Source organism: Bos grunniens, chromosome 2, assembly GCF_055505025.1.
Source record: "Bos grunniens cultivar Pamir isolate PY7600 chromosome 2, Bosgru_T2T1.0, whole genome shotgun sequence".
In the NCBI taxonomy this organism is placed as follows: Eukaryota; Metazoa; Chordata; class Mammalia; order Artiodactyla; family Bovidae; genus Bos; species Bos grunniens.
Window position 1 is genome coordinate 93,907,650 of NC_141166.1, and position 10,431 is coordinate 93,918,080.

The 10,431-nt window shown below is 39.2% G+C and overlaps 1 long non-coding RNA gene across 3 annotated transcripts in view; it reads left to right on the top strand.

Annotated features, from left to right (window-relative positions):
- The window catches only part of LOC147378361 (uncharacterized), a 417,343-nt gene extending 407,368 nt beyond the window's left edge, over positions 1-9,975 (top strand). For all 3 annotated transcript variants that reach the window (XR_015146322.1, XR_015146326.1, XR_015146332.1), the window contains one exon: positions 9,205-9,975. This is a non-coding gene — a long non-coding RNA (uncharacterized LOC147378361). The remainder of the gene's footprint in view (positions 1-9,204) is intronic.
- Positions 9,976-10,431: the final 456 nt, after the last annotated feature.

Sequence of the window (10,431 nt, forward strand, 5' to 3'; positions counted from 1 at the left end):
AAATCTAGCTACTGTCTTTATTTATTATTAGACCTATAGTGAGTCCAGAACTCAGATGAGTTCTGTGAGGCTGTCTTGATTATGGACAGAACTGCTCTAACCCACTGACAGTCTGTTTACCCAAGGCTTTGCAACATGGGGCAATTTCCCACGTGCATGAAAGAACTAAAAAACAATCTTGGCTGAAAGTACTTAACTACTATTTCAGATACAGAAAGATCCAAAACAGACTGGTTGAGGAGTGATTTTCCTTTCGTTCCTCATTCTGGTATGTTCAGAGCATTGGTTTTAAACATTAACTTTAATTCTCTGCAATTGGCCTTTTGCTATGAAAAGATAAGGCTACAACTGAGATGGGCTTTGATTTTCAGAAATCTAGCCCCAAATCCTTATAGAATCACAGAAGGTGATGAGGTGTTGAATGAAAAAAGAGGGTGAAAATAACTGGTGACATAGGGAGCCACTTTCAAGCTCTAGTTTTCTCTAATAGAGGAAGCCTTAGGTGAAGAGGTGGCAATTACCTATTTAACTCCCTGAGTTTGAAGTACTCTGTTATAACTAGGGCCATTGAACCACCAACTGTACATTTAAGCCTCATGCAGATTTTAAGGGGCTTTTCTACTGGCTTAGATGGTAAAGAATCTGTCTGAAATCAGGAGATCCGGGTTTGATCCCTGGGTCAGGAAGATCCCCTGAAGAAGGGAATGGCTACCCACTCCAGTATTCATGATTGGATAATTCCATGGACAGAGGAGCCTGTCAGAACCTAGACAGTGTATTAAAAAAGTAGAGACATCACTTTGCCAACAAAGGCTCATACAGTCAAAGTTACAATTTTTTTATCCAGTCATGATTGGATATGAGAGTTGGATCATAAATACTGAGCGCCAAAGAATCGATGCTTTTGAATTGTGGTGTTGGAGAAGACTCTTGAGAGTTCTTTGGACTGCAAGGAGATCAAGCCAGTCAATCCTAAAGAAAATCAACCCTAAATATTCATTGGAAGGACTGATGCTGATGCTGAAGCTCCAATACTTTGGCCACCTGATGTGAAGAACCAATTCATTGGAAAAGATCCTGATGCTGCGAAAGATTGAAGGCAAAAGAAGAAGAGAGCGGCAGAGGATGAGATGGTTAGATAGCATCACTGACTCAATGGACGTGAATCTGAGCAAACTGCAGGAAATAGTGAAGGACAGGGAAGCCTAGTGTGCTGCAGCCCATGGGGTCACAAAGAGCCGAACACGACTGAGTGAATGAACAACAACAGATTTTAGGATCACTTGTGTCCTTAGAAGTTCTTGTATTTAGGAATCTTAGACCAGTAGATTGATGGCTCTCTATCTCTCTGGAGGTCCTGTCCTTCTCCTCTGTTAATAGTATCTGAATTTTGTTGTGTATCTTTGTGATCTGGTCCCTCCTTTACATCGAGTTTTCCAGTAAGTTATCCTATTTCTTCTTCCCACCAAAACCACACCCCTGTCATTAGTTCCTTTAGGAGCTACACATTTCCTCTGGGGCAAGGGTCCTGCTTTCTCTACTGTAAAGTCTCCTTGAACCAGTTCATGAGTTCTGAAAGGGTCGGATATTCTGATAAGCTTATTAAAGCCAAGGCATTTCTATCTAACTTATCTTGTTCAGGTATGCTTAGATATTTAAAATACTCAAGACCTCAATTGAGGTACCAGGGACAGCCTGATGCAAGAGGTGCATTTGGGCATTTTGGTTCCATGGTTTTTCTTCATGTTCCATGTGTTGGGTCATCCCTGGCCAACACATGGAGCCTGTCAATTGTTGTAACTCATGGAGTTCTTCTTCTGTACTTTTGTCCAGTAATTGTCTCTACCTTATATCTGGAATGAACTTCATTAACACTCCCCTCCTTTATTCCTTTCTATTTTCACTTTATCCTGGAAACAAGGTAGCAGAATATAATACAGAAAACCATTAATTCATACCTAATCTACTCTGAAAAATAGTTCGGAGTATCTCATTTTGTGGCTAAAGAACTAAGATTCAGAGAGAAATGAGTTGTCTCACACAGCTAAATAGACCTCTTTCTTTTCTGGGCCATAAAAAAAATAGCTGGTACATGGTGAGGGTAGCTCTTGCTTGTTATGCTTATTATCTTGAGTTTCAGGATCTGATCATGTGCTCAGTCACTCAGTCGTGTCTGACTCTGTAGTCCGCCAGGTTCCTCTATCCGTGGGATTCTTCAGGCAAGAATACTGGAGTGGGTTGTCATTTCCTTCTCAATCTGATCATAATAGAACACTATTTACAGGCAAATGACAGAATCAGTTTGCATGTGATCAGAACTAGATGTAAATTTTCCATGCTCGGAGGAGCGAGGGGCAGCTGGCATTACAAAATCTACTCAGGATTTAAATTCATTCTCAAAGTGCTTTCTTAACACATAGCAAAGTTAAAGGATTCCTGTTTCTTGTTTCTTTCTTATTGTTCACATGAGTATAAAGAGGCTCTAAAGGAGGGAAACAGTAGAGAGGAGAAGATTCAATAATTTCTGGAGAATTGTCACCTCACAGTCCCTTCACAGGGAGATGAGATTTTTTTTTTGCCTCTTTGCTTAGATGTTCTGAGATCAGTTATGATAATAAGGAGCAGCTCCTAGAGATTCAGCAGTTACGTTACATAAAGGCAAAATTTAAGGTGCAGTATGATTTCAGGAATTGGAGAAGCTATAGATAGTGGATCTGTAGGAGAATTTGGATATAATTTCACTGCCCTTGCTCTATTGGAAACCAGGTCCTTGAGTTATTTTTGTTGGCTTCACTGCCCGCAATTGTCAGAGGGTATGTAGAGTTTTTTGAACTGCTTTTCCCAGGGGTGTGTGTGTGTGTGTGTGTGCACATGTGTATAGTTGAGCAAGTGCATGTATGTGCGTGAGTGAGGACCTAGGTGGTGGGAGGGGGGAGGGGAAAGAGAGGGATGCTGTTGCAGTAGCAGTAGCTGGGAGTTTGGCGCTCTACCAAGTACTGGAGGACCCCAGGATACACTGTGGAAGTCAAACATGCTAGAGTCAGAATTTTCAGCGTTGTGACAAGACAATACTAATACTTATACTAAATGTATAAGAAGAACTATGTCTAGTGGATAGATTTCTATTTACTAAGGTAATATTTCAACAGTTTCATCTTGACCATGGTTGATATATGCACACGCACATTTCAGGAACGCTAATAGAAGAAAAGCTGCTACTTTTAAAAAATTCATTAAGAAACAGAAAAGATAATCCAGAAGCAATCAGAATGCTTCATATTTCATCTTAAATAACTCCTTGTGGGTGTTGAATGCTTCTCTGCAGTACCTTTGATACTACCAGAAGTGATTTGTAACAAAGTGTCGGAGAGAAGGTATCCATCTTGAGTTAATCCAAGCTCTGCAGGATGGCACATACTCCAGGAATAATGTCGGTTTCCTAGTTAGGCAGTAGCTGCTGTCTCTCTTACCACCTGAATGATTGTGCTGACAGATCTCTGTAGTATGAATCTAATCTTAAAGGCATAATGAGCAAAAGCAATGCCAGAGCTCTTATCCGAGTTCTTTTTTTTTAAGACTCTTATTTAGTTGTTTCGAAATAAGGAGTTAGAAAGATGGAAGATAGACATCCCTTTTCTGTGTCTGCATCTAGACTGCTTAATGTGGAAAGCATGTTCATTTACTTGCATTTAGAGCTCATTTAGAGCACTTTAATGAAGGAAGGCAAAGTTAGAAAGGGAAGAAATTAAAATGCAGTCATTTAGGTCCAATTGCTTATTAAGACATTCAGGGGTTCTGAACTTTTTTTTTTTTGACTAGTTTCTGAAAACATAGTAAACCTTCAATAAGAAAGAGGCATTTGATCAACAGAACGTTATCTCTAAGGGTTTCAATCTGTTGTTCCAACAACAAAATAAGAAGAAAAAAAAAAAAAGAAAGACACAAAAAAGGGAATAAAAAAACAAATGCCAGAACTCCAGACACTAACAATCAGGTTAAAAGCTTCAGAAATTTTTCAGATTGGAGAAGGAAATGGCAACCCACTCCAGTATTCTTTCCTGGAGAATTTCATGGACAGGGGAGGCCAGAGGGCTACAGTCCATGGGGTCACAAAGAATCAGACACGACTGAGTGACTAACTTAACACACACACATTCTTAATAAGCAGAGAGGACAGGGCTGTAGTCAATGAAAGGTGGATATTTGTGTGAAGAGTTTCATCTGGTGAAGTAAGCTTGAAAGTTCACTAGCTCAGATCTACACAGGATGATTTTACAGGCTAGAACAGTCTTAGGATATGATGGTGCTGTACTTGAAATCTGCTAGAATCTTAGGACCAGTTATAAAAACCAGGAGCAAATTTAAATAATAGTAACAATGGCTGTCATATGCTGAGCATTAAATTAGGTAATCTAGGCAGATAAGTGATTTAATCATCCATCATAACTGTCTTGCAAGGAAAACTCCTCCTATTCCTACATGACTGATGGTGAAACTAAGGTGAAGAAAGTTAGGCAACTTGTCCCAAATGCTATAGGAACCAATCCCTCAGCTGTTTGACTCCAAAGTCCATGCCTCTTGAAGTATAGACAGTGATTTGTGTGTACTTTCTTTTTTTCTGGGCATCAAGAAAACTGCATTTCTCAGGCTTTTTGCTATGAGACTATGTTCTGGCCAGTGCATTGGGAGTAGTGGTCATTTGTGTGACTTCTGCCTGAATCAGTTAAGGATTTTTGTTCCTTGAACAGACATATGGATCAATGGAACAGAATAGAGAGCCCAGAAATAAACTCACATGCCTATGGACAATTAATCTTCATCAATGGAGGCAAGTACATATAATGGGGAAACGACAGTCTCTTCAGTGAGTGGTGTTGGAAAGTTGCACAGCCATGTGTAAGTCAATGAAATTAGAACATGCTCTCATACAGTACACAAAAATAAGCTCAAAATGCCTCATGACTTAAGTATAAGACATGGCACCATAAACTCCTAGAAAAGAACATAGGCAAAACAGTTTCTGACATAAAATCATAATAATGCTTTCTTGGATCATTCTCCCAAGGCAATAGAGACAAAAGCAAAAATAAACAAATGGGACCTTATCAAACTTACAAAATCTTGCACAGCAGAGGAATCCATAAACATAATGAAAAGACAACCTACAGACTGGAAGAAAATATTTGTAAATGATGCAACTGACAATTTGGAAATTTTAATTTCCAAAATATAGAAGCAGCCCATACAACTCAATACATAAAACAAACAACCAAATCAAGAAATGGGAAGAAGGCCTAAATAGACATTTCTCCAAAGAAGACATACAGATGGCCAATATGGAAAGATGCTCATCAGTGGTAATTGTTAGAGAAATGCAAATCAAAACTACAATGAGGTACCCCCTTACACCAATCAGAATGACCATCATTAAAAAAGTTGACAAATAATGTTGGAGAGGGTGTGGAGAAAATAGGGAACCCTCTTACACTGTTAGTGGACATGTAAATTAGTGCAGCCACTATGGAAAACAGTATGGAGGTTCCTCAAAAAACTTAAAATAGAGCTGCCATATGATCCAGCAATCCCAATCCTGGGTACATACCCAGAAGAAACTCTAAATTGCAAAGATACATGCACCGCTATATTCACAATAGTACTATTTACAACAGCCAAAACATGGAAACAACCTAAATGTCCCCTGACAGATGAATGAATAAACAGGATGTAGTATATGTATTGGAGAAGGCAATGGCGGACACTCCAGTACTCTTGCCTGGAAAATCCCATGGACGGAGGAGCCTGGTAGGCTGCAGTCCATGGGGTCGCTAAGAGTCGCACATGACTGAGCGACTTCCCTTTCACTTTTCACTTTCATGCATTGGAGAAGGAAATGGCAACTCACTCCAGTGTTCTTGCCTGGAGAATCCCAGGGACAGTGAAGCCTGGTGGGCTGCCATCTATGGGGTCGCACAGAGTCGGACACGACTGAAGTGACTTAGCAGCAGCAGTAGCAGCAGTATATGTATACAATGGAATGTTACTCAGCCATAGAAAAGAATGAAATAATACCATTTACAGCAACATGGAAGGACCTAGAGATTGGCATACTGAGTGAAGTTAAGTCAGAATGAGAAAGACAAATACTGTATGGTATAACTTACATGTGGAATCTAAAATGTGACACAAATATGAAACGGAAACAGACTCATAGACACAGAGAACAGACTTATGGTTGCCAAGGGGGAGGGGTGTGGGGAAGGGAAGGATTGGGAGTTTGGGATTAGCAGATGCAAACTAGAATGTACAAGATGGATAAGCAACAAGGTACATCACAGGGAACTATATTCAATAGCCTATGATAAACCATATTGGAAAAGTATATGAAAAGAATATATATGTGTATTACTGAATCACTTTGCTGTACAGAAGAAATTAGCACAACTTTGTAAATCAACTATACTTCAATAAAGCTTTTTTTAAAAGGATAATCTTTGTTCCTTATCCTGTTTCTTTCTTCCCCTTCCATTGTGAGTGAAAAGTTCATGTGTTTTGAAAATATCAGTGTCTCAAGATAGAAGAATTCTGAGTTGCAATTTATGACAGTCACTAAGGTGAGCCTTCCAACACACATGTGTGTGATGTAGACAACAAATAAATCTCTGTTCTGTTAAGCTACCCATGTTTTAGGGTGTATTGTTATCACAGCATAGGCTATCTTGTCCTGAATATAATTTCAGGACAATATATTTCACCATCTATGTGATATCTGATATTATATTTCACCATCTATATAATATCTGATATTATATTTCACCAATATAATATTTTTCATCATCTATGTGATATCTGACCTCCTTTAAATTTTAGCTGTTAGCACAGTATACTCCATGTCTTATACCTACATATGAAGAGTTAATAGATGACAAAAGAAATCAAATTTTACAAAATATTGTTTCTAAAACCCGTCACCTAGCATAAAAATAGCATCAAGAACGGCAGTTTTGCCTGAAGATAATGTCTTTGGGATTATAATTGAATTTGGTGGTACAGGGGCCTCCTCATTTAATTTACAAAGGATTCATGGTTCAAGATGCCTTTTGTCTCCATATGGTCCATGATCTCTTGTCAATTTCATTCTAATCAGCATATCTATGAAGAAGACCCAAACTGTGAATTAAACTAGTCTCTTCCACTTCAAATAACTTCAAAGGGAAGTCTGAAGTATTATATTCCTTTACTCATTTGATTCCTCAACACCTTTGATTTCAGAAGATGGCCTTAGTAGGAGAAATTTGTGGTACTTTTGTTCCATTAATAAGCACATTTAAGAGGTTGGCCAACTGCTGTATTCTGAGTGGAGTAGGTCTAATTTATTTTCATTTTACAGGTGAGGCATATGAAATCAACTCTAGTTTCTGGAGGAGAGCTTTACTAAAACTCGGTAACTGACACTTTGCCCTTGTTAGATATACAGAAGACTGTAATAGGGAACTCTTCAAAATTTTCCTGATAAAGAATAACATTTGATTTCCTTGTAATTTGATGACTATCCTCCTGATTATAAAATGCTGATTGTGCAAATGACTGACTCAGGGGAACAATTTCTCCCCAGGGAAACATCATAAACGGCATACGTGACAGTGGTAGCTGACTTGGAGATGGCCAGATAAAACATTAAGTTCAACTGAAAATATCAGGATTTCTTAGGGAAAATCTACATTAAAGGCTTTTATTCTCAGCACTTTCTTTTATTAATTCCATCTGTCTTTTAATCAACTCTAGAGCAGGAACACATAGAACTGGACTTCTGGTTTAACATAATCTCTATTCAAGGTTTCTCTCTAACATATAGTCATTTATATATTTTAAATACATCCTCCCTCAGCACATATATCTCCAGTGAAAGTAAACTTTGATCATATCTTCCTCAAACACTGGTAGAAGTTGAATGAAAATATATGATTTATACATTCAGAAAAAGGGGAAACTAGTATTTTGAGAGTAATCCAACAATTATTGGTTCGATTTTTCACTTTTCCTTCTAAAGGGTAGCTGCCATCAGAAAACTCAGCATTTCTGATTCTGTTAATAGATTAGTATTGATGATGCCAAAGCCTTTGACTGTGTGGATCACAATAAACTGTGGAAAATTCTGAAAGAGATGGAAATACCAGACCACCTGATCTGCCTCTTGAGAAATTTGTATGCAGGTCAGGAAGCAACAGTTAGAACTGGACATGGAACAACAGACTGGTTCCAAATAGGAAAAGGAGTTCGTCAAGGCTGTTTATTGTCACCCTGTTTATTTAACTTATATGCAGAGTACATCATGAGACATGCTGGGCTGGAGGAAGCACAAGCTGGAATCAAGATATCCAGGAGAAATATCAATAACCTCAGATATGCAGATGACACCACCCTTATGGCAGAAAGTGAAGAGGAACTCAAAAGCCTCTTGATGAAAGTGAAAGTGGAGAGTGAAAAAGTTGGCTTAAAGCTCAACATTCAGAAAACGAAGATCATGGCATCCGGTCCCACCACTTCATGGGTAATAGATGGGGAAACAGTGGAAACGGTGTCAGACTTCATTTTTCTGGGCTCCAAAATCACTGCAGATGGTGACTGCAGCCATGAAATTAAAAGACGCTTACTCCTTGGAAGGAAAGTTATGACCAACCTAGATAGCATATTGAAAAGCAGAGACATTACTTTGCCAACAAAGGTTCGTCTAGTCAAGGCTATGGTTTTTCCAGTAGTCATGTATGGATGTGAGAGTTGGACTGTGAAGAAGGCTGAGCGCCGAAGAATTGATGCTTTTGAACTGTGGTGTTGGAGAAGACTGTTGAGAGTCCCTTGGACTGCAAGGAGATCCAACCAGTCCATTCTGAAGGAGATCAGCCCTGGGATTTCTTTGGAAGGACTGATGCTAAAGCTGAAACTCCAGTCCTTTGGCCACCTCATGCAAAGAGTTGACTCATTGGAAAAGACTCTGATGCTGGGAGGGATTGGGGGCAGGAGGAGAAGGGGATGACAGAGGATGAGATGGCTGGATGGCATCACTGACTCGATGGACGTGAGTCTGAGTGAACTCCGGGAGTTGGTGATGGACAGGGAGGCCTGGCGTGCTGTGATTCATGGGGTTGCAAAGAGTCGGACACAACTGAGCAACTGATCTGATCTGATGTCACTTTCCCCTTCTTTTAGGGCTTCCCAGGTGGCGCTCGTGGTAAAGAACCTGACTGCCAATGTAGAAGACTTGAGAGACGTGGGTTCCATCCGTGGGTTGGGAAGATCCCCTGGAGAAGGAAATGGTAACCTGCTCCAGTATTCTCGCCTGGGAAATCCCATGGACAGAGAAGCCTGGTGGGCTACAGTCCTTGGGGCTGCAAAGAGGAAGACACGACTGAGCACACACACAAATTCCCCTTCTTTTAGAGCTGATAGATAACTTAGTACTGAAATGTCGATACCAGCCCAACACCATTATCCAAACCCCTGCTTAAAATTTTTCTCATTTAATAATTACCAATCCTGACGATATTGTTGTAGAAACTGATCCTGGGTAAGGGTTCAGGGCATGATGCAACTGTTAAAAGATGAAAATCTAAAGATGCTTCTCACTTTTTGTGTAACAGAAAAGACTTTTCTGATTTTGATAGAAAGTAAAAGTTGTGCCACATTAACGGTATAGACAGGGCAAGGCATGGTATTAACTATCCCATCTGGTGTTTCTTAAATAGAACAAACTATTCTTGGAGCTCTATAAAGTGCTTGCTTCATCTCACAAGAGTTGGAGAAGACTGGGCTGCTCAGTGAACTCAATAGGTGGAAGATGTGACTTGTAAATCTAAATGAGAAAGAAACAGAAACATACAGCATATGGAGAAAAAATGTCTAGCAAATGACTCTGTGTCTATGAAAGCTCAGCAAATAGTTTTTTTTTAATAAACACAATTGTGTTCCCAATCCATAAACCTTATTTTTAATAAAAGTCATCTATCTATTTCTTTAGTAATCCTCTTGAGATTACAATTGCAGTTTATCATTTGCAATTATGAAACTCCCCAGTCCACAGGTATTTAGCACAGGATTTGGGGAGGTGAATAAAACTGTAATTTCAAAGCTGCTATCTCTGCATGTGCCTCATAAAATTTTTGGCAGCTGTTGCTGGAGTAAAGCTGTCCTTCCATCCTTTTGCCTTGGCTCTGAAAACTAGTGCATTACAGTGGACTCTGTGTAATTGGATATTCTATGAAGTTATCTCAGGTTATTTCTCATTTTTCTGTCTTACAACTGCTTGTTTCAAGATAAATATAAACATTATTAGATTGCACATATGTTTCTGATCAGGAAGTCCTTGACTATTTTCTTGGGATCATCATGTTCTAATGCAGTTAAAATGATGAGCTTGAGAAACTACTCCTGGATTGT